Source organism: Passer domesticus, chromosome 5 (assembly GCF_036417665.1).
Source record: "Passer domesticus isolate bPasDom1 chromosome 5, bPasDom1.hap1, whole genome shotgun sequence".
NCBI lineage: Eukaryota > Metazoa > Chordata > Aves > Passeriformes > Passeridae > Passer > Passer domesticus.
Genome location: NC_087478.1, coordinates 17,809,759 through 17,834,807, shown reverse-complemented (window position 1 = coordinate 17,834,807; position 25,049 = coordinate 17,809,759). Strand labels below are relative to the sequence as shown.

Sequence of the window (25,049 nt, the reverse complement as noted above, 5' to 3'; positions counted from 1 at the left end):
CTCCTTTCCATGTAATAATAGATGGGAAACTATATTGTGAAAAATGAAAATTTTTTTTCCCCCTCCTTTCCATGTAATAATAGATGGGAAACTATCTATGTGCTTATTTGTTCCAATCCGAGAGATTTGGGACTAAAACATGCAGCTGTTCTGAGGAGACATTTCTAATTAATTAGAGGAGCTCTGTGCATGGCTGAGGGATTTTCCACCTGGGAAGCTGAGGTAGAAGTAAACACACCCATGTGGTCAAATCCAGATATTTCAGAAATTATTATGCTTCAGACAACTTTTGCCAAGGCATGTGTCATTCTCTGTCAGAATATTGTCCAATTTTCCTGTTTTGACTGACTGGCAGCTGAGGAACTGGAATGTTCAAGACTAGTCTGCCCCAGGGACTCCACAACAAAATTTGAACATCTAGGCAACTTGCTAGGAGCACAGAACTTTAGTATCCTGAAAGTTACCAAATCTAGGTCTCTTAATTCCTTTCTGCACAGCTAGGAGCCTGACAGCCCTACAAACCATACCTTGATTCCTATTTCTCAACATTTATGTTTCCAATGCATGAAATATCTTAGAATTAAAGCCTTTAAATGTTTGAATTTCAAAAGGAATGGAAGGTAAGCATTGAAACCCTTTGAAAGGGTTTACCACTCATATGCTACCAACAGCTAGAACACTATAGCATCAAGAAGAGTGTAGAAAGAATTATCTAAATCAAGGTGCATTTCCTTGTCTGCATTGCACTGGATACCAAGTAATTTACAGATGAGAGGTGTTTGAAGAAACTAACTTCTCTCTTACAAGAAACAGCTTTCTGGTTGAGAAACCAGTAGCTGATCACAAGACCTTTTTGTACTTTTAAAGAACAACTGGATCAGCAAGAATAGGACAGGAATTCTTCACTTCAATATGAGTATTCCCCAGCTTTTAACAGTCAAAATTATCAATTATCCCTAAAGACAAAGAAAAAAAGCTCAAAGTGATTTTTTTTTTTTGGTTGCTGTGCTCCAAACACATAGAACAGCAATCTCAGTTGAGGATCCCTCCTCCTCAGTTCAGCAGGAGGGATGCTCAAAAAGCCTGTATGTGGTCTCCTTTTCTCTCTGAGCCAGTTAGTGGACCAGAATAGCTCTGACTGAAAATTGATTGATTCGTGTCTCAGTCCAATCTTTTCAATTGAAGATCAGCAAGCCTGAGCTCCTTATTCAGACTATTCAAGTGAACACTAACATTTCCTGTTTTTTGGCTTAGTGAGTTCCCCTCTAGCTAAACCTGAGGCTCTTGGATTTTTTTATGGCACTCAGATATTTTCATTAAGAATTATGGGGGCTGTAGAAACCATGTGAGCCTCAAATTCTCATTGTAAATCAAACGAGATTTTAGGACACATCAGGTGTTGCAAAATAGTAAATGAATGCCTGTTAGGGAAGAAAAAATGCAAGGCAGCTTAAGGTGTTGCCCTGTCATGTTAGCATGACAAACCAGTTGTACAATGTTTCTGCTTGAACTACCTCAAGGTATGATGCTACATTTTTCACACAACAGTCACTATGCAGCACTTTGTGGCCATTGCACTGTGTCCACACACTTGAATAAATCTTAATCTTTCACATACTTTCATTGTAAGTACTCTTGTTCTGATAATTCATATGCAGATGCTGGGGTGGAAAATACCTTTCGGAAACTGCACATGATGGACAGTCTTTTGTATATTCAGATTTCACACCGTTTAGAACCAATATTCAGTTGATTTTGTATGGACAGATGTAGAATTATTCATTAATTGATCCATTTACAAAAGAGATATGGTTTAGCAGGTTTCTTTTAAGAATCTTCTCAGCAAGATATTAGACTTCCAACAGTTAGGACTGAAATATGACAATTCTGAAATTTTGTCACAAAGAGAGACCCTTTGAACTTCACCAGAAATAAAATGATAGGTTAAATCTTCTGTGTGCAATTTTCAGTCTTTTTATCAGAAAGTACATCATATCTCTCTTCTTCTTTTTCAACATTTGTAAACTTATTTGTAACTTTGAAGTGTGTTTTGAACTGATACCATGACAGCTATTTTTAGAAATGGAAAACATTTCTGGTAAATAAAAATAATTTAGAACTGAATTCATACAGTAGAATATTGAATCAAGAGGTGTGTTTTCAGCTTCTAAGTTCATCCACTTGTGAACTTTATCCAGCAATTTGATAGACTTTGAGTTGTAGTCACTGTGTGATGAAGTTATGATTCCAGAATACCTACATAAAATTAATGTTAAGTAATTAGCCAAAACCTAGCAAGACCTTTGGCAAGGGACAGTAAACAAGAGTGATTATGTGAAATGAGTCATTTCCGGCAGCAGTAGACAGCGTGTCTGTACTAATCAAAGATGAGGCAGAAAAGAAAACCACATCAACCATCATGTAGGTTGCTATTAGTCATAGTTTACCAGGAATTTTTTATCATGTGCATTGTTGCACTTTGCCTAATGTCAAGTCAAATTGTAATTTCACACTGCTTGTTGGAATACTAGATTTTTTTTCTCTTCCTTTTTCAATATTTGGAGAGAAATATCAAGAGGATGTAATTGTTATGTTGGTGCAACTGATTTTGAATTGTCTTTCCCTATAAAGTCATAGCCAGAACAGCATTACCTAAAACTTTAGTAAGAGCCATTGTCAAAGGTTCCCCAGATCTCCAGAGAGTATTCTCAAGAAAAACTTACCTAAATTGACATTTTAATTTAAGAGATAAGATCTATAAATTTGAAATAAATGAAGGATATGATTTTTGAAGAGGCAGCCTTGGTCCAACTCCTGTGAAGTGCTGCAGTGTCTGGGTCAAATTTCTTAGAACGTATTCTTGAAATTGGGTGTTTTAATTAGTCAGGAAAACTGCATTAATGCACAACTTTAATAATCTTGTCATATGACTGATATTTTTCTTATAAATATGGAAAGTGTGATAAAAAAAAAGTATTTTGAGTCACACCGTGGATATTAAACCACAAGTGAAAGATAAATCATTGGTAGCTACCATTTTCCACTGCATTTGTGATAAAATGTTCTAAGCTGGCCTCAGAAGAAGAAAACAGAAAAGCTTTGGCAAAAGTACAGTTACTAAGAAGACATCTACATGGATGATTTCCCTGGAAAAAGCCAGTGCCAGAAACTAGAAAAAGATTCTTCCAGTTTGTAGCCAGCTTTGGTATGTGAGTCCTTTGGTCTGGTACTAATCACAGCAACATATTAAACCCAGTACTCTGAAGATACCACTCAAAGTACAATCAAAATCACAGAGAATCTAGAGACATTCAAATTCAGTTCTTTTCTGTGCAGTGTAAGAGTCAGCTTTGAACTGACTATGAGCAAATCAAAATATTCCCAGAGGAAGAAACAGAGCAAGGATCCCAAATCTTCATTGAGAAAGGTTTTTTCCTTGAAATAAAAGCATTTGTCAGCATCGACCAGCTCATCAGAAGGAAAAGGGGAATTTTGTTTGCCTCATACTTCTTTCTATGAGAAAAGAAGTCTGAGGCAACTGTAAGGCATCAAACCAACTGAAATGACCTGCAGATCACTCTTAAAAAGTAAAGTCCCTCAGGAAGGTAAACTGAAGGGTCTCACATCACATCTTCTCTTAAGAAAACAGCATATCTAAAAATTAGAATGCACTAGATGTATAAAACATATATTTTTATTGGGTTCTTAACTTGCCTGTCTGGAAACTATGGATGTGTGTTATGTGATGCTTTGTGGTTTTAGCATGTATGTAGGTGTGTTAAACAAAGGAATTAATACTTTCCTGTTTCAAGGTTATTTCTCTTGTAATTTATTTTCTGATATTTCAGATAATTAAAGAACTAGTCAGAACTGCTTCAAATAGATAAAAATGTTTCTGATTTGGTTTCCAGGTGACACAAAACAACATTTTATATCACATTTGTTATATCTTGAATCTACAACTTCTTTCAGGCCATAATTTCCTGGTATATTTCATATTAATAATTTCACTTACAAAGAAACTGAATTTAGTCTGTATGAAATTTTCCATCAGTGTGAGATTTTTACAGATAGTTCCCTCCACTATGTGCAATAATCTCCTTAATAGGTACTTAGAGCCATGCTCATGCCCCAAAAATATGCTAAATAGGGATAGCACAGAAGAACTTTCTCCTTTCCTACTCCTAGCATGAGGGTACTGAAGCAATGGGTGCAGTGATACAATGATAGTGTATATTTCTGAAATAATCTGTATTTCTGACATAATTTTAAAAAATAAAGGAACACACATTTGGGTGTTATTTTTCCTGGTTGTTACTGTTAAAGGCCATATCCTTCATGGCAAGATTTCATAATAACTTTTAAAATTTGAGGGGATAGTTGAAATAAATTATTTAGGTCAAATAATAGTCACTGCGGTTTGCAGACTCAGAAGCTGGTCCAACAGTTTATTGTTCAAAAATTATCTTCTGCACAGAATCACAGCTATTGCATCAACAATCAAAGAGACTAAGACTCTTTTAGAGAGAAATTCTTTCCCTAAGGGAAAATAAATGTAAATATTATGAAAAGGAGAAACTTTAAAGCTACTGGTTCTACTGTTTCCCACAGTGAACAAAAACTCCTATGAGCTGGGCACAGAACAAACCAAAAGAATGAGTTACTGAGTCAAAATGGTTTGAGACAGTGTTTGTTGTGAACAATTAGGCAAACTCAGTTCCTGTGTAAATGAACAATGTGATGAGGGAAAAAAGTGAGTGTGTTCTTACATTTTAAAGAATTACGTAGAGATTGGACACTACATAGTCTTTAGAGTTTGCTGAAGGTGTCAGGATGTGTTCCAACCACCTTGCACACTTTAGAAGAGATGCAGTCAGTGTAGAATTCTTGATAGAATATCAAAAAATACTTTCAGATTAGTAACAGTAATCATAATAACAATAATACTTACACAAGGTTTTCCTGAGAAGCCAAGAAATTATATGAATATGAAAAAGTGTCATATATTTCCTTGACTCAGGTCAAGCCTGATCACAGCAACTAAAGAAATAAAATCAGTAAAGATCTGAGGGTGTGGGCTGTTAGAGCTGCCTAAGCCACAGATAGGATTCCTGGAATAATTGCAGTAGGATCCACTCACAGCTCTACATCTTCTCATGTGAAGCTCTTATCTTTGTAAAAGAGACTCACTGAACATGTGGAAAGAGTTGAATTTTGTATTTTAAAGCTTAGTACAATAAACTTGAGCTGGTAGTTGGTTTGGTTTTCCCTATTATGCTAGGCTAAATACCTGCTATGTAAGCAGAAGCTTTTCCCTTGCAAGAGAGGCAGAGCTGGCACTAGGTGGCAGGAACTTCTACGGCTCTTCCAGCTCACTGGCTCCATTACCCCAAAGCCAGCTGGGCTGGCTTCACATGTCAGTGTTAACAACAGTGGTTCTCTCCACACCTGTCTCTTATTCAAAAGGAGATGACTTTCACTGGCTAATAAGTTCATAAAAGCAGATGAACCCAAACCTGTATATCAGAATTCAAATGTTCAGATGTGAAAACTGGTTTGGGTTTTTAATTGTGATGGAGGAGAGATTTATCCACAAAAGTTTTGATGAAGTTTAGCTGTTTAACCAACTTTCCTTCCCTTTGGGGTCAAACAAGTTATTCTTTCATCTTGATATGATTCACCAATCCTTATACTGATTTCTTTCTTACTAAGATATGGAAAATTATTCTTAGTCAATAATTGCCAAATAAACTGCAACCCAGAGGAGAGAAAGCTTATTGGCTGTTTCTTCAAAGCTAAAAATGTTGTACTTGATTTTTAAAATTAAACAAGCTGTTCAGTAACAGACAGATTTTCCATCCTTCTGTCTATTGACCTACTGATCTAACAAGTAATCAATCAATTGATCTATCTTTAAACATAAGGAGTAGTACCTGGTCTATCCATAGATCTATAAGTCTGTTTCTGTCTTGTTCTACCAAAATGAAGTAATTTTTTTTGCTAAATGTGTTTTACATTAACATTGTTCTTTTCTTAATTTTATTGAAAGTAGTTCTGTGCCATTTCATCAGTTATGCAGTAATTTCTTATGATAGAGTCATAAGGGCAAAAAATCAGAAAAACATAAAGAATGTGGTACAACTGCAACACAAATTGAAAAGACATTCCTGTTCTGTAATACATTTCCAAACTGGCAGTTTATCAGAAACTTTCTCTAAAAAAAGAACCTCTTAGTTAGCAAGCCTGGAATAAACTCTTACTCAAAACCAAAAGGTCTGACCCAGCTGTTGGCATTATTCATATGAAATATTTCACTGGCATAATTAAAAAATACTTTAATGTTTTGTTTCAAGTATTGTTGAATGCAAATACTGCAGGCCAAGCTCCTTCTTTCAAAATAAATGAGCAGTTGCAGAACAATAAAAACAGTTGAGGCATTTATGCTAAGACATGAAAAGCGAGATGCCAAGGCGGGTTTCTAAACCACATTCCAAGCATTTTAAATGCCTTTTGATTGTTACCACAAATCCACCGATTGTTGTGAAAAGGGTATGTGTCATCAAGCCACAGGCAAGGCCTTGAATACATCTGGCTCAATGTTTGCAGCATTGATGTTAAAACACCTCTCAGTCACAGTTCTGCAGCAACTATTCCCAGTCCCTCATCACCATCCTTTTGTAGGAGCATGTCTGACTTTCTGCTAATGGCACAAATTTATTCAAGAGATCGGGAAGAATTAATGCATTCTTCTCTAAATAAAACACATTTATGATTTTAAAGCTACACCACAGAGTGAAACTGCATTCTTTCATCAGCTGTGATCATCATTTGCTGTGATATCTTAAGGCTCCAAATTCCCCTAGAATTTTTCTGTCATGGAGGCATGCTGTCCAACCACATAGTAAGATATTCTTTTATGCCACTCTAAATACCAGAATAAGAGCACAAGTAGTTTAAACTGAAGTGCTTCCTGCATAAATTTCTGTCACTCTCCAAACCAATAATAGTGACAATATCAGGGTTTCTGTGGAAGAACTCACAGGTAGTACTTCTTTAATCCATTTTTCCCCAAATTCATTTTCTTCTGCACCTTAAAATTTCTTTTGTGTTGAAAGGAAAAAAACCTAGGGTTTCAGTCAGTCAGAAGTCTGGCCAGAAGAAAATCCTCAGCAAATAGATTCTGTACACACACATTGATTTAGCAACTATCTTGCATCTGATATTCAGTGTACAAAAGCAAAGGACTTTATATTTCCTGTGTTCAACAGCCTCATTTCAGTTGATCTAAAAAGCCTATCAGTGTATGTGTTTCAAAACACATATCACTAGTCCTGTGCATTGTGGGCTCAAGACTAGTATATCAAGACTAGTACAGCCAAAATTCTATTCAAAATTTCCTGGATCAAAATATACAGGAAATCTGAGAAATCGTGTTTAATTGTTCTAGATCTGATAAAGAAGAAAAGCCCTTTGACTTGTTCAGCTTTGTGAGATTCTCATGGACCCATTTCTCAAAGTTGTGCAGGTCCCCCTGGATGGCGTCCCTCCCTTCTGTTGTGCTAATTACACTGCTCAGCTCTGTGTCATCTGCAGACTTTCTGAGGGGGTACTTGCTCTCACTGTCTGTATTGATGAAGATATTAAAGAGCACTAGCTCAAATCAAAAGTTCTGAGTGACACCATTCTTCCCTGGTCTCCCACTGGACAGAGCACCACTGACAAAAATTCTCTGTGTCCCTCCAGCCAATTCCTTATCCACCACATCCATGTCCACCCTTCAAATCCATGTCTCAGTGTGGAGAGAAGGAACTTGTGTGCAGCCATCAAAGGCTCCAGGTAGATGACATCATGCAGGCTTCCCCTGTCAACCATTTCAGCCACTTCATCATAGAAGGCCACCTGATTGTTCAGAACAGCATTTGCATACAGAGATGGCATTTAATGCTTTAGAAATAAAATAAATACCATAACATGCTTTATTTTCCAATGTGGTTACAAAAATGGGGAAAGTGGACATCAACTGTAGGTATTCACCTCTAGATAACAATAATTCTGTGATGAAGATGTTGCCTTTATCCTGCAGAAAAGCTTTCTCAACATTACATCAAAGAGATGAAATTAGACCTCAGGCAGTTGATTCCCTGTCCTCTCTTACAGACATCACTTGGCTTTAGGAAGTAATAGACGAAAATCTTTAATTTAGAGTAGTATTGGATGGACTTCAAATGATCTAGTGAGCCTTGATAGTTATCTGTTCCTCTTTGATGAGATGTCTAGAATAATTTCCTGCTTCTGCTGTGATTGAAAGTATTGAGACATTTTCCAGAGTAGTTTCATAACTTTTTACTTCTGATGTTGCTTATTACAAGGAAGAAGCGTCTTTGAAATTCAGGGGAACTCCCTGATAAAATGTTCCAGGAATTTTCTGAGCTTCCTGGAAGTTCAAAATTTAGCTGTCAGTATTAGCAAGGTCTTGAGTCACATCTTAGTTTTTTTTTCTTACATGTCAGATCTTGCTATTTTTTTTTAATTAATATGTAATGAAAGAGCAAGGACTAAAAAAAAAAACCAAAAAACAGCTGTCCCATCATTGTCTTAGAAGTTTAGCTTCAGTCTCCTTTCAGTAGCCTCATCTAACAGGACAGAACAAGGGTGTATTATGCACAGCAGAGAGAAGGAGATGGAAGGGTATGGGGAAGAGATCATTTTTCTATCAGTTTAACCCAACACCTATGTTGTTCGGGGGAATTATTTTCCTTTGAAAATATCAGTTTAGTGAAAAATATACTTATTCTACAGAATGTGCCAGTGTGCAATCTGAATGGCAGTGGATCTTTCATTGTCTGTATAACACTTGATAAATTCAGTGAGTCTGGAAACATAATGTTACGACCATAAATCATGCTTGTGCTTTCAAAACACTGCTGTTAAATTAATATTATTTCTATTCTAACTTATTGAATTCTCATATATTTATGTTAATGAGTGCTATCCAATGCATCTATTAGGGTTAGGACAATATCTAAAATTATATGGATAATATTCAAATAATAGTTCTCAAATCCTTTGCAGGAAGTTTGCAAACAAGAACTACTATTGAATGTTTCTATGCATCCATACAAATAATAAGCCAAGGAAAATGCAGTGAGAACTGGGATCTGCTCACCCAGGCAGTGTAAATTCTACCTATATGACAGCAACAGAATGAAGCAAGTAAAATATTAACTCTAGAGAAAACACAAAGAATGTAGGGAACACACAAACTTTTATAAACAGCAGGTCTGGTGAATAAAGATATCAAGAGATATGGCTGGGGCTACACAATACAAAAGAAAATATAAAACAGGCCAAATACTTTTTGATGAATTAATGTGTTATTGACTTAATTTGAATTTTAGAACTCCCTTTATTTTCTTGTTGACAAGTTCACACTCAATGAGTTTGTGTCAATGGAGAGTAAAGTTAAAGAAAGAAATGAAAACTGGATGTTAGAATAGAATAGAGTGGAAAGAACAAGACAGAGGGGTCAAACATTAAATGTCTGTATCCACTAATGAAAGCCAAGAGGACAGTTTCTGCTCAAACTTCTGTATCTATTAAATATTCTTACTCATATGTTAGCAATTAGATTCAAAAATGTAGTTATTTCAGACATACAAAGGATGAAAGTGACCATCAATATTTGGTCACCAAACAGATGTTTTGTTGGACAGAAAGTGCTTTATGATGACTGGGTTTTTTTTTTCCTAACCTGCTGTATTAGACAGCCATTTCAAAACATAGACAAGTACAGTAATGGTATTTCAAAATATTGTAGACTGTGATTAAGAAACACCAAAATTATATTTTTCTGGTCAATTTGAAGTAATTTCTTTTGTGTGTATGCAGGTGTTGACAGTCTTTAATGATACCACAGTTATTATTTTTCAACCTCATTCAGTGCTAAGGATGGCTGTGGAGGTGATTCAGGGTTGAAGATTGCACTGCCAAGGGATCTGCAACCTTGTGAATTGAAGAAGCTGCTTTGTTCATTGTTTACTAAATAAAGAAAAATATGAGTTGAGGATCTGTGACAGTCTTGAAATAAATTAGGAGACTCCTGTGGAATCCAAGCCTCCAATAAACCCGATGCTGCACAAGCCTGTAACAGACTGTAGCTAATTTGATATTTTCCATTTTTCCAGTGTCCACCATAACATCCTTGTCACAGATTTTTAGAAATACTGAGCATTAGCACCTCCCTCCTGTGTTACACTGAGCAGCATGTTGACATTTTAGAGTACTTAACAGTGCTAATTTATATGAAAAAACAAGCTCAAGACTTTTTAGTGTGGCACCCTAAATTAGTAAAAATATTTGGCCCTTATTTAACCTTGTGATATGCAAACAAATGAATTAATGCACTACAAATAAAATCATTCTCTTCCTTCTGTTGAAACATTTCCATGATTAATATCCCAAACTGTGAAATATTCATGTATGATAGTGACAAATATTATTGAAAACTCACAAGAAAATTAATATTCTGCCTTTTTGCAATTTTAAAATAATGTGCAAGAAATAGGATATTTGGCCACCCAGTGAACAATAAAACAAACTGTGAAATAGTTTCTCATTTAGAAAAAAACCAATCTATCCTTGCACTTATGGATGCAGAGTCCCCATGAGGAGAAAATTTATATGATCACTTAATTGAGCTTTAATGTACCAGAAAATGCATTAACACTTCAATCTTAGCTCTCCACTTTTCTTGAATGCTTCCCTTTTAATAGTATTTTCCCTTTTTAGGCTTTTTTGGACATAATTTTTTATTTTCGTCAAAGAAATTTTCTCAGTACCACTTTTATATGTAAATTCTGTGCTTGTCAAATGTTTGGGTTTTTTTTGTTTCCAGTGACAAAATTTTTATTGGCATAAATAGTTACATCAAGATGACTTGTCAATATGTTTTCCTGCTTGCTCACTCCCAGATTATTGTAATCTGCTGTTTGAACATCCAAATCTCTCACATTGTGTAAGACTGCAAAGTCTTTAGAGAATTAAGGCTTTTTGGTTTACACAAGCTGGGGGTAGTAATGCAGAAAGAGTGAGATATGTAAGAAAGAAAAGGAGTATTAATGATTTTGCCATGGAAGTTTCTCTGCACAGACAAAAAGTTTGTATGCACAGCTACTGTTTTGATGCAGCCTGAAGGTAATACTGTTTATTAGAAGCACATGGATTTAGGAATCCAAAAGTTAATATTGTTCAAAATGTCTGATGTCTTGCAGGGCTTTCCCAGTAAAGTACTTGGTGACCTTGTCTGGAGAGATCCTTTTGAAAAGGTGTAGGTAACAAAGCCATGGACAGCCATGGTGTGAAGCCTCTTCAGCAACAAAACATGGTGCAAGCACAAAAGGTAAGTAAAAAATTAAAGTCAGCACTTTGACATAATTAATAAGCTGAAACAGCTGGAATGCAAAGGACATTTAAACCTTCCTGCAAAAGGTCAGGGCCAGACTGAGAACTGGGTCGTGAAATATGTAGCTGAGGCAGCTACAGCTCCCTTAGCCAGATTGTTCATTCTTTCTAAGCCCTTTAAGAGATAGTTACAAGCTTAGCACAGGACAGTATCACCTGATAGGGTTTCTACTGGTAAGGCAAATTCAACAAGGAAAATGCTTCATTGATTTTTAACAGTGATGAATTTTCATGAAAAAATGGCTGGTTTTGAACCACAGGCCTGGCAGTTAAAGCCTCTCCTCACATGTGTCGGGCTGGTTCCTAGCAGTGTAGGTATCAGCACAGCAGAATAGCAAATAACCATTTCTCAGGTGGCAGCAGGGTCAGGAGCCAGCACTGTGTGCATTTGTAAGTCTGATGGCCACTAAAGAGCAGAGTGCTGTGCGTGTTGTGTCAAATTTACCTCTGCAATTTACAGCAAGCTAATCAGATAACAGTTTTAAAGTTCAAATAGAGAAGGAAATGCTTTCAGCACATAACACTTTTTTAATAGCTATTTTCATGGCAAAACAATACAAACTCTGGAAATCTTCCAGTTCAGAGGAATGTGAATGACTTCTGAAGATATCTCCAGCAATTATGATGGCTATCATAAAAGCATTAGAGTCATTGTGATAAGTTATACATTAAGAAAAGTGACTACACCAGCAATTAAAATCCACTCATGGCAAAACAAACCAAAGATTGAACTGTGTCATCCACTGGAAATGAAGAAAGAACAAGATTCCCATTTAAATTTTAGCCTCTTTGCTTCTGTCTAATGGTGGTTGCATGATATGAGACAGTGCAGTTAGCAGTTTATACTCAACACAGACTCTTCAAACAACTCACCCTATTGCAGCCTGATGATTGCACCACAAACCCCTCCCTAGTGTTATGTATATTTCTCTTGCAAAAAAACCGCTGTATTCCAACCTAGACTATGAGTGCTATCTGAACAGAATAGTAGGTAGCATAATGTTTGTGGTGAGCTCTATTATCACATTGTAGGTGCAACTACAGTATGGAATAGAATAAAGTATATTTTTACCCCAATTATTGTCAAAACCTGCTGATTTTCAATTCAAAACTTTATGCTCTGAGGGAATGCAAGGCCATTAATTCAATATGCCAGGTTTGAATTCTTCTTCAGTTTGCATCACATATAAAAGCTGATGCAAGGTATGTGTGTGAAAAGTCATGAGTACTAATAATTAGTTACATAACCCATGAAGCAAGACGTGCTGTTTTTACAGCTTTCAAAAGAATTCCCTTCACCATTATCTCAGTGCTATTTGAAAAGTATTGATGTCGGCCTAAGCTATCTCTATACCTTTAAAGTACTCTCTCATAGCAAGGGGGTTGCCAAAGGGCACTTGAGGCCATTAAAGGAAGCAAGTTTGGCTTTTGCATTCCAGACAGTTTTCCAGAACTCTTAGGAACCTAGTGAGGTTATTTTGACATTACCATTCAAACATTTCATAACTCTCACTATCCAAATTGCACTGGCCTAGGATTTTTCAGGGTATTGCAAAAGAGCAATCACACACTCAGAAATATTGTAGCTTTAGTCATCACCAGTTATGTGTGGTGTGAAACGATGAGTATGTTTAAAAGCAAAATCAATATTATAATTCCTCACACTAGGAATATTTTAGAAGGGAAAGTTTGAATGGCTTTTCTCCCCTAAGAATTCATATTATACACTGTAAACCAGCTGTACACATGTAGACTTTTTTTCAATTGTTCCCAGAGTGTCTTAGATCATGTTCTGCACTTCTTTCCTACTCACTTTCCTACTCCTGGCACACACCAAAAACAATTTGAAATTGTAAAGGGACCTACTTCTGGAAGGAATCCCTGTGTACATTCTTGACACTGTTCAGACTGCTTCCACTGAAATTATGCAGCTGCACAGGTATGTAGCAGAGAGATATGCCTTAGCAGGAAAGACGTAATTTTACATTTATTTGCTAACAGTGAATGAATAAATATTTCTTGCAAAGAACATGAGTATGTGTGCCAAGAGAAATTTTCTCACTCCCTGTTTATAGTTCTGAGGAAGTGTTTTGTTTAAATAAGAAAACAAATGATCATACTTTTGTGTTCCAAAAAAGGTTATCAAATCTTGAAGTAAAAACGAGTCCTGTGAAAGGCCTGGGTTAAAATATTTCCTATGTGTTTCTCAGGTGTACAGGTGTGAGGTAACATCAAGGCAAACTCTTCCATGTTAAATCACTCTCACAGAGAAAACAAGATATCCTTCCTCAGAACTCCTTCAGACAGCAGAGGGAAGAACACAAATTTTTCAATTTTATTTTCCAAAACTTTTTGATCAGGGCTTTAATTTTTGAAAATTTCAGCCTAAGATCTATACATTTTACCTTGGAAAAAGACTTCCCCCACCTTTTTGTTCTGCAGGTTGCTCCCTTCCCTGCTGGTTGTCTTGCTTTCTTTATCATCCATACTTTTCAAGGGCCAACTTAAGAACATTTTTCCCCTGTCCAAGGTCTGTTGCAATTTCTCCAGCTCCCTCTTTCCTGGGGAACTATGCTGGCAAAACCCAGGGAGGGACAAGCTTGGATACACAAGCAGGAACAAGTACCTACCAACAGAAGGTGGGGAAAGACAGGGAGAGAAAAATCACTTGGGAGTGCCTTAGGAAAATATAATTGCCCAATAATAAGCCTTATCCCAATTATCTTTATAATTATATGCTTGAGGTCAGCTCAAGTTTGTTGAGTATATTACTAAAACTTCTACTGTATTTTTAAAAATAGTATTTGCATCTGTAATGGGGGAAATTGTGGAACGTGGAAAGAGTTGAATTGGTAGTTGGTTACAATTGAAAGTTAAGTTTGATTTAGCTTTTTGCAAAATTCAGCCTCAATGTAGACCCTCATGGAGGCAAAACATCACTGTTTAAGTTCTAATGTTTGGTATTCACGACAGCAAATGTGGCACCATATATCGTCTTGTAAATATTTAAATTTGCTATTTCTTGCACTGTTTAGTCAGATAAATTGTGCACTTGCATAAGCAAAATGACTTAGGTTTACCTAAGTAAATAATCAATAGGTTCCAAGTTAGTATATTTTAAAGATCATGTATGACCTTTTACTGATCATTATCAGTCCAGTTATTTTCTGAAATAGCCCAAAACCAATGATATATACCAGTGTTGAGAATTTCTTAATCTGCTCCTAGAACATTGGTAGACACCTTTTTTAAATGATGAAAAAGTATTGAATTATTTTGTTATTAACCAAACAGACATAGTCTAACTAGATGACTCCCTTATTTCAAAATACAGACTAGAATTTACATATATTATATGTTTTGCTTTATGCATTATCATCAACACAACACATTCAAGTCTAAAAGACTTCTGTATTAGTTTTATGTAATGTTCCTTGCCGAGACTTTGAATTTTAGGTTCTATCAGAAGCCCAGTATCAAATTTCACTAGTATGCAATTATATTTACATAATAAACACACTATTAATATACATTGGACAGTGACAATAATCTGTTCTTATCCTTGTAGAGTTATTTGTGGTTAATGAGACCTAAATTAATGAACAAATACAGCTCTCACCAGCATAGTTCCGAGTAATCCCATTGAGAATAAATTTGCATGATGACAGGCACTGATGTGAAACTGTAGAAAATAAGAAGGAACATTCATTCAGCAGAAAACATTTGCATACAACTGTACTGGGAAAACACAGGGATTTGTTTTTATGACAGAACAGGTTTCTCATAAGGACAAATAAAAATATTAACAAAATGAAACACATTTTCTGGAAAATTTAAAATCTTGTCCAGCTTGACATCAGTAAATTAATGGCATAAATAGTAGACTACATGTGGCAAATTAGCAGGATGTAGTCTGCTATCTAATACTCAACTAACACATTTTATTCTGGTCAATTAATTCACAATTTTGCTGACAAAGTCAATAAAATGATCAGACCTCTTGCTAAATTATCAAACATGATACTTCATCACAAATTTTCTGAGCACTTCTGTATTTATCTCTCCAGTTGTTGATCAGCCAAATGGAAAGCAAGGATTTCTCTCATCTATTGAAAAGCTCTCTATGAATCATCTATTTAAAAGAAAAAGTTATTCAGCTCCCGTGCCATGATTATATGCAAGGAAAGAGAAAGATTCAGAAGGGCTCTGTACTTTTGCATACAGCTCATTACTGAGAAAAGGATTTAGGTGAGAATGAGGAAAAGTGAGATTATGTGGAATTCAGAGGTTTTGTGCCTCCTGTTCCCAAAGCGCCACTACATGTAGTGACATAAATTATCCCTCTCACACATGATTATCCTGTGCACTGTAGTAATGCTGAGCCAGTTTGGTCTCAGTAGATCTTGACATTCTTTATACTATGATTCAATGAGAGGAGTAGAATGCTGCAATTATATGATCTTTGATGGATATTATTATTGCAACAACTATATCTGTTAAAGAATATACTAAAAATCTATACAGGCATGATATTGCTAATGGAAAGAAGTGTCCAAGCATTCTAGAACCCATGATTTCTTATGTTTATGAGATAGTAAATGCCTAGCTGCTGACTTTTTTCCTCGAGGGCAGAACTTAATGTATGTGTGTGTCTGTATAGTTTAAAAATTGCTGTTAATTTTGACTGCTTATTTTCTGCTAAGCAGCTATGTTTCCTTACCCCAGGCTCAAAGGATCTCCTCAAAATCTCAGAAAAGGATGTTCAGACACACACTTTAATGTTACTATGATGTTTGAGATGAGGTTTGTTTCCATTTTCTAAATGTAATGTTTCCATTTTCTGAAGTGTAATCTGAGATGCCCAAAGGTTTGTGAAATATTCATGTGTTGTTAATAATTTTGATGAAAGACCTACAAGTGGCTCATGATCTTTGCAGTAGCAGCCATAGGCCAGAGAAGGTACCCTAGAGCAACTCAGAACTAGATGACCTTCTCTTGGGTCTAATGATATTTAAATTTGTATTCAGTCAGTGGAGTTTAGTTGATACAGTGGCATTCATAGAGCCATTTGAACTACTCTTCAGTAAAAACAAATTTAGTGAACTGATGTTTAAATTAACTAAACTAGGTTTCAATAGCTGTATCAATTTCATAAATTTCTATTTTCTATAAAGAAAGTCTAGACTATAATGACACTGTAAAATCTATAAAATAGACATAAATATTTAAGTACCTTGATCTGTAAGCTGAACTCTGTATGACAGTCTCCAGAAGGGTTTGAGTGCCTTGTGCCTCCCACGTCTTATCTGGTAGTAAACTTGCTGGATCTCCAGGGACAGTTTAAAGAGTCATTGGCTGTGTTTGCAGGTGAATGAATCAGACCCTGGACGTTTTAAATTAGGTGAGGATCATCTCTTGCTGATCATCTAAAATTTATCAGAATGATTTACCTGGGACTTATTCTCATACTTTGGTAATAATGAGGAGTCAGATGCATTTTAATGCATTTTCTACAATAAAATCAAGTAGTATGTAACCAACAGGAAAAAGACAGACTAAAATTTCCACAATGTTAAAAAAAAGCCCACTTAAACTATAATTCTAATTTTGAAAGTATCTATTAGTGGTTGGTTTTCCACACAGAAGTAACTGACATAATTGAGATTTGAATAAATCAATGATAAGTGCTGAGCACGTAGCTTTATGTTCTGACTAAGGGCATTGTAAAGAAGCTGTTGTTCCTTATCATGTCCCTCAAGATATTTATTTTGATATAAATTACAGAAGGAGAAAAGGAATACACTTTCTATCTTAAAGAAAAACCTTGTGGCTCTGGGATATATTTCATTTTTCTCAAAGTCATAAATCATGTTTATACTTATTGTGGATAACAAATATTCCAAAACCACTACAAAGCATTTTCCTGCTCAGATAGTTTCTTATTAGCTAAAAAGTACTCCACAAGCAGGACTTTGCTCCAGTCCCCAGCTAGCCCCAGCAATGACAGGAGCTGTGATGAACTGCTGGTATGCAACAGGAAAACCAAACCCAGAATACAGGTTTCTGCATCAAGCTCCACACGATACGGCATAAAGATGTAGGATTAATTCTTTTTTAGTGAGATATAAGCCTAAATTCAGGTACTTAGTTGTTTAAGTCTCCTCAAGTGCTCTGCAAAAAGGAAATTCCCCAAGAGGGAATTTAAGATCTTCAGTGTGTGTGCAAGGACACCTAGGCATGATAACCCCAATATAGGTTCCAGCTTTACTTCCAGTAGTCCACTTAAAATGCTTTATTTATTACTATTTGCAGTAAATTTTGCCCTAATGATTGCTACAGAGATGAAGAACAGGTACGCATTTCCCTCTTCTGTGGCCCTTGCAGCTTTAGATGAGAAAGGTCTGAGAGTTATTGTCCTAATGACCCAAGACAGAAAGATGGGAGAGAGATTTTTTGAATAACTTTATTCCATTAAGCAGACAGATGAAGCTTTTGAAGATTTTGCTGTGAACACAGGCAATCAAGGACATCATGATCCACACTGAAACAGAATAAAGTGATACTAGAAAAGTCAGAGACATTTTATAACTCAGTCTTCTGATGAAAGCGCATGTAACATATGCATGTTTAGAGACTTATATTTCCAATGACATCTGTTCTGTTTAGCACTCCTGTCTCTGTACATGGACCACAGATGGCCTGGCACAAAACTAAGCATGACCTGCCCATAGATGATTTATTTTTGATATATTATTATGATATATAGGGAAGGTACTCACATTTCTGGAAAACATTGATTGCCAGAAAAAAAAGGAGCTTTTACACATCTCAGCTAGCTCTCTCCCTGTCAATCTGCAACAAAGAGGAAGACTAGCATGGTTTTGGTAGATATGGCAAAAGAAAGGGCAGCCAAACTCTTGGACTAGAACTTGTAAGTACAGAACACCTTTGAAACAGGTTTTGAAACAGGCAGGCTTCCTGGTAGATTTTGACCCTGATGTCCATTAAGCTTTGGGACTGTATCAGCAGAATGTTGTAACGTGTCTTGCACAGCAAAGTTGCAAGGAACAACATCACGAGATTATTGAAGTCTGAAGAGACATATGGAAAACAGTCTTGTCCCTTTTTTTCCTGCTACACACACTAACAAGCTTGGATTTATACATTGTGTGTGCAGCAGCCAACCCTTGTGCTACCCAACATAAGGCTCAAATCATTAGTATGTTTTCAGTGTTCATATGCTTTCGTGATAACTGATGAAAGAAATACTTCTATAAAGAAAATGCATGATCCTTTAGCACTAGAGGAAATTAAAACTGTTTTTGTACTAGTAAGTCTTGTGGACCAGAGCGCTGTTTTCTGGACGATTATTCTGATGAAAAATTACAGTTCATGATGATAATGCTTAACATCACTTACCTTCAAATTTGTTGTGAATGGTCCCTGGTCTGTGCAAAATCTACTGCTGTTCCTATACACTATTGCAAATTAGCATGAAACACCAACAAGCAGGGTTCCTAGCAACTTAGTGCATTGGTCCTGAAGCTACCTTCAAATTTGGTGGGCTGTAAAAAAAAAAAAATAATTGAGCTTAAAAAAACACTACTTGCATCACAAGAAAGGAAAGTGTGAACTAACCATATTTTCAGAAATTCCTCCAAAAGCGTTTTGACACATATTCCTTTGCCATGAAATGTCAAATCTCACATTCCCAGTGGATGTCTTGGGCTTTTCCCATTAGAGAGAAGAGTAATCTTGAAAATGTCAGGTATCTCGAGGGAAGTGCTCTTGATCAGAATCACTGGTAATAGCTAATTCATGGGAGGACCTGGTGTGTGTGAACAGAGCTTTTAAGCAGTCATTTTATATATCTTATTGATTCCTCTACTTTACTTACAAAAAAATTACTGCAATTTTCTTTTACCTGTAAAATTTTGCACTTAATATGTTTTCCTTTATCAAAATACATTTGAAAGCTAAGGGGAAGAAAACAAAAATATAGTTTTATTTATTTTTTCTTGAACAAGAAAAATCTCACAGAAGTTATTTTAATTTAATTCACCCATTGTTTGCAAAATTATTTGACAAGTGGAGTCTTTTGACTAATTGCATTTATTGACCACAGTTTTTAATTAACAAAGGAGTTAAAGAGAAGTTTTGAGTGCTCTCCCTTCAGAAAGGTATTTTTTTCTTCCTGTCCTCTTTATCTTTGTCTTTCCCTCTGGATGTGGATACATATCACATGATTGCTGGTTGTATGCCAAGCACAGATGCTTGGGGCTGTGGCTGCCTGATCCTTTGTTCCAGCATGACTTCCCTGGCTCTGTGCAGTTAGTGGGATACGCTAACTCTTAGGCACACCTATTTGCACTGAGTATTTGCATTACTCAGCATTTTCCAAGCCATTTCATCGGAAACAGTAAAGATTAAACCATGCTCTTGGAATTTGTCCAATAAATTTCCAATTAAATACCTTGAGTGCTTAACAATATTGCTGTAACATACAGAACATACAGTGTACAGTATGTGACATCTTGAAATCCATTATTGTGTTTTTGAGGATAACATATATTTTGATATATGTGTGTACGTATCTTCAACAAGGTAAAAGTAATATTCAGTTTTTAACAGGATATGGTAGGTTATCAATTTCCAAGTAATTTGCTTTTTTTTAATCCCTTTCCTATTAAAAATCACAATATTTTATCTCAATATTTTCATGATATTCACATTTCAGATATTTCAGTCACCTCCAGTTTATAAATACCCATCAACAAAATTTTTATGAAGCCATGGATACCAAAAACACACTTGGTAGTTGATAAGAAAAAATCATGGAACAGACACAGAACAGCTTAGTAACTTCCTGGAAGACAGACTGAGAGCATAGTGCAATGTGAAACCTGACACAGGTTGTGTTACCAGGTGCTTCTGTGAACAAGATAAAGTGTTACTCCATCAGTAATTAAACCTCAAGGAAACTTCTCCACTTGCTGTAAAAGACCCATCAGGCTGTTTGCACACAAATGTGTTAACAACCATTCCAAAACTACTATACATACTTAGTACATTGATGTGGAAGATAATGTGTCAGTGGACCTCAAATAGCTGAAAATTTTGTCTTAAAAGCCAAATATGCATTTTAAAGATTCATGGTAATTACAAATTTGCTGTAAAATGTGTAGACTATCACTTTTCTTCCAGAAAAGAAGGGCACTACTCTTTGTATCTGATGACCTGTGTTCCAGCCAAAATCATTATAGTTTAGGGGACTAAACAAATATTTCTTCAAAACATCTCACTGTCCAATAATGTCTGCCAAGGCACATATACTCTGCAGAAATTCAAGTCTCTTTTCTTAGTAGTCATGATATACAGTTCCAAGGGTAAATCATGGCTCCTGGAGTATATATTCTACAGTAGTATGGTTTCTGTCGCCTCTTTTAGCATTTTGTGTCAGTTTTGTAGAATCAAACTTTTTTTTTTTTTAAGGAACAAAAAATAACACTTTACTTTTGCTAACATGATTAGCATTAGATTTTGGTTCTCTTTTCTTACTTGCCAGCAACACAAAGCAACACAGACCTTGAAGTTCAACATTTTGTTTGCTTATAGTATTATAAAGAAGATTGGGTTTGTCCATAGATCTTCTAATCAATTATCTGTTTTGGCACACATTTTTTGATCTAGCATTTCCTTCAACACTGTCTTAGTCATTACAGGCGACTGCTTATCCTTTACGATATGAGGTAGGAGAGGAGACTTCATGATTCATCACCAGTTTAGTCCATTTTCCATCAATTTAACCCTGGGACTAGAGGCTGGTGGTACCTTTGAATTTACTCCAGATAAAGTCAGGAGTATTACATTAATCCATGTAGCTTTACAAAATTTGGCCTCTGCCAGAGTGCAGTTTCTCCATAAAACCTACCTTGTTCTGGTTCTTTCTGTGGCTATTCTGACGTGGATGAAATCATTCCCAATTCCTGTTTTGCATGAGTGAATGCTTACACGTAGGCATAATCCATGTTCTGTTACCTCATCACAATGCCATCTGACCATCTCACATTCACTAATGAACTCTATAAACACAATAGTTCTGTTTCTAAAGATGAGACATTGACATACAATAAAAGATTAGTCCAAGGTCATGTTGGGAATGTGTCTGCATTGCATACTGCAGGACAGAATGGAAGCACTCAGGGTTGTCCTACCATTCTCAGCAGCATAAACGTTCAGCATAATTTGCCTCTGGCCCTATCCGTATTGTTTTAGGTACAGAGGTACTTTGTCTGTCTTTAGGCTTTTCTGCAGATTTATGGAGTTATTCAGAAATAGCTGCTGCAGAGAAGGTAGTCCTTAATAAACATTTTTTGGACTAAATTCTGGAGCACAAGAAGCTAATTTACTTCAAAACCTGCTAAAATTAACTTTTAAATACAATTAATTTTGCAAGTGCATTTTAATTTTATTAATTAATTATTTTAATTTATTTTTGAAAAGAATGCATAAAGACAAGCAAGAAAATAAGCATATTTCAGCAAAGGGAGAAAACACCTGAAAATTATCAAAGGTCTGAAGTCTCACCTCCTTTTAAATTATACTTACAGCACATGTTTTAAAGTTGTACATCCCATTAATGCACGAAATAATTATGATGAAGGGTCTGAACACTGGTAAATGCTAACAGCGTGGGGCTGTACATAGCTGTGCTTATACTAGAATTTCAAATTTCTGGGTAGAAATAATAAGATGTTGATGGAGGCTTCAGGACACACAGAATCAAAGTCTTGAGAAAGGTGTAAAACTAGCTTTTCACTAGAGGAAAATTTATGGAACAAATGTGAATACTCATTGAAAGGTGAGATGATCAGATGTTTCCTTTCAGCCTTTTGATAATGCGGACAAGGACAATCAGTCTTTTCAGAATTTTTGCCACTTTCTGTATGTCTCAGATGTTTCTTCCAATCTGATTAAAAGCACATCCATTCAGTCACAGACATTTTTCAGAATGCGATAGCTGGAATTCTATTGTAGAAGAGAAAACATTGCTTTATGAATTTGATTCTGTGTGTTGCCTGACACTTAGAGATGCCCTTTGACACATCAATTTAAACACAAATTTTAAAACCAGGCAGTAATTTCCAGAGTTAAACTTCACAATTTTCAGAATTCAAAATTTTGGTGTTTACTGTTATGCTGTATCAAAGATATTTCTAAACAGCTGAAGTCTTGTGTTTCAGATGGAAGTAGTGAACTGGAATAAGCTACCTTCCTTCCGCTGTTATTCACTTAACTTTTTTTTTTTTCTTTCTATTATTTTCCCCTGTTTTTAATTTACTTATTCCAATCAACAGTCTTCATGATTTCAAATTCTAATGAAAATTCAGATGGGAGAGTTACTCAAAACTTCTGAAAACTCAGTGGTTTGGTATCTTGTGTTGAGACAAAAGATTGGTACCTTGTGCTGAGACAAAAGCTCTTGTAAATTTTGGTCTTCTCTCTCTGCCTGTCTTCTAAGTCATGTATGAAACATATATGGCTAGATCCTCACCATGAGTAGTGCCATATGGGAAAGACAGAAAAAAGAAATTGGAAGACGTGGCTCACCCAGTGCAAGCCATTGTATGATGTTTGGATAGTCTGAAATATTTAGTATCTTTTTTTAATGTTTTGAGAGAAAAGGACCTTGTTCTCTGCTGTTATTTTCATGAAGATGCCATGTGCATGCTTGTTTGCATATAATTGGTGTGTAGTGAAAATAACACAGCTGCTGTAAATAGCACAGCTCCACTGACTTCAGGATATACAATCTGTGGATCATTCCATGATATCTAAAATCTACATCTACAACTCTACAGTTGTGAGTTTGAAATCAGGACAGATACTGACATTCTTTACAATTTTTGCATGAAAGAATGGATAACACTTTTCCCTCTCCACACTGAACCCTGATGCTAAATAAACTCATTAAGGTGACTAAAAGAGAAAAACAAAACAGCGTCACCTTGTAATCAAGCTGTTTATCTTCTATCTGCTTCTGTGGAAAGAAATGTGTACATTAGCTGTGTATGAATTTATGCATATTATATAAATATACACACATTAAAAGCAGCATCTCCTTTCCTCATTACCACTTATATGTTTTGGCAGGCACTACAAAACAAACAGGTGGTCTGTTATGAACTGATAGTGTTGTCAAAATCTGAAGAGCTGAGGGAATTCAGACTGAATTTACATTCAGCCAAACTTAGCATAATTGTTATTGGCACTTATTGCAATGAAACCTGTCAGAGGTGGAAGGATTTGTCACTGTGTCTGACCAAGTGCAGGAGACAAGTGAAATGTTTTTAACCCATTTGTATTTCAAGTTCTTCCCAGCAGAAAGCTACTCTTATCCTTCCATGTTTGTTTATAAGGCGTTCATAGGTTATGAAATAATAGAACCTAGCCAGTTATATCACAACAACGTATGGACATCTGATGGAAATCCACAACCACCAGTTGTGTCACGCAACGTCATGTGACACATGTCTGGATGCTCTCTCTAGTTCTGTATTCTCCTAATATTAAATCCCAGATGCTTCAAGGAAAGATGTATGCCCTGAGTATTTTTACTAGAATGGTTCCATGCACAGGGAGAAAATTCCTTCCTGATTCCACTAGTTTAAGCTGTACCCCAAAAAATCTAGATAAGTAGTATCCGTAACAGTGCCATTTTAACCACCATTTTTCTGTTTTGCCTTATGATGTGTTTAGTTATTTTTTTTCTGAATAAGTGTTGAAATTTTGGAGGGGAAATACTAGTCTTCATGGTAACTTATCTCAGATTTCATGTGTTAATTACATTGTGAGTAAAATAATCACTCCTTTCACAATACTTCTCAAAAGCACACACCTTCTTGAGACATCACAGTGCAGTGCAGAGTATGCCAACTCCAAACATCACAGGCATCAGTGTATCACAGGCAGTCTGTGCACAGCCTCACTCATGCCAATGAAATTCAGGGGACAGAATGGAGTCAGTACCAGGAAAATGTTGATTTGCATCTTCTCAGCATGAGAAACAATGTATCTCAAACAATAGCCTGGGTAGAACAAAAAACCTGAGAAGATTTTAGACTGAATTTCATATATGTCCTTTCTTTAGTAGTGGGCAGACCTCAGGTTTGAAGCTGTGACCTATACTTAATTTTCCTAGAAATCACTATTAAAACACTCTTTATAGCTGACCTTTGAGGAAATTTTGAACATATTCATTCATGTGTCATACTACCACAGATTCATCCACAAAGAGTACATTTTTTTGCCCTTTCCATAAATTAACATGCTCTTATTCACAGAATATCAGGATCATGGTGGGAGCCTGACTTTCCTTTCTATACACTTCAGAGTTTTGTCAAGAAATTAGGAGCTGCATATTTTAACTTTGGACTGCATACTGACATTTTTCAACATATGTTTATGTCTAGCATATCCAGTGTTAGTCTGCAAAACAACATGATGAGTGCTAAATTGACAAGAACTCCTCTTTTAACTACATATGTATACATGTAACTTTCATATTCATATTTGTGAAGAACTCCTCT

General features: G+C 35.8%; 1 long non-coding RNA gene across 1 annotated transcript in view; it reads left to right on the top strand.

Moving 5' to 3' along the window:
- LOC135301763 (uncharacterized) overlaps positions 1 to 25,049 on the top strand; it is a 214,517-nt gene that overhangs the window by 121,637 nt on the left and 67,831 nt on the right. Inside the window, exon 4 of the long non-coding RNA XR_010363504.1 lies at positions 11,271 to 11,398. This is a non-coding gene — a long non-coding RNA (uncharacterized LOC135301763). The remainder of the gene's footprint in view (positions 1 to 11,270; positions 11,399 to 25,049) is intronic.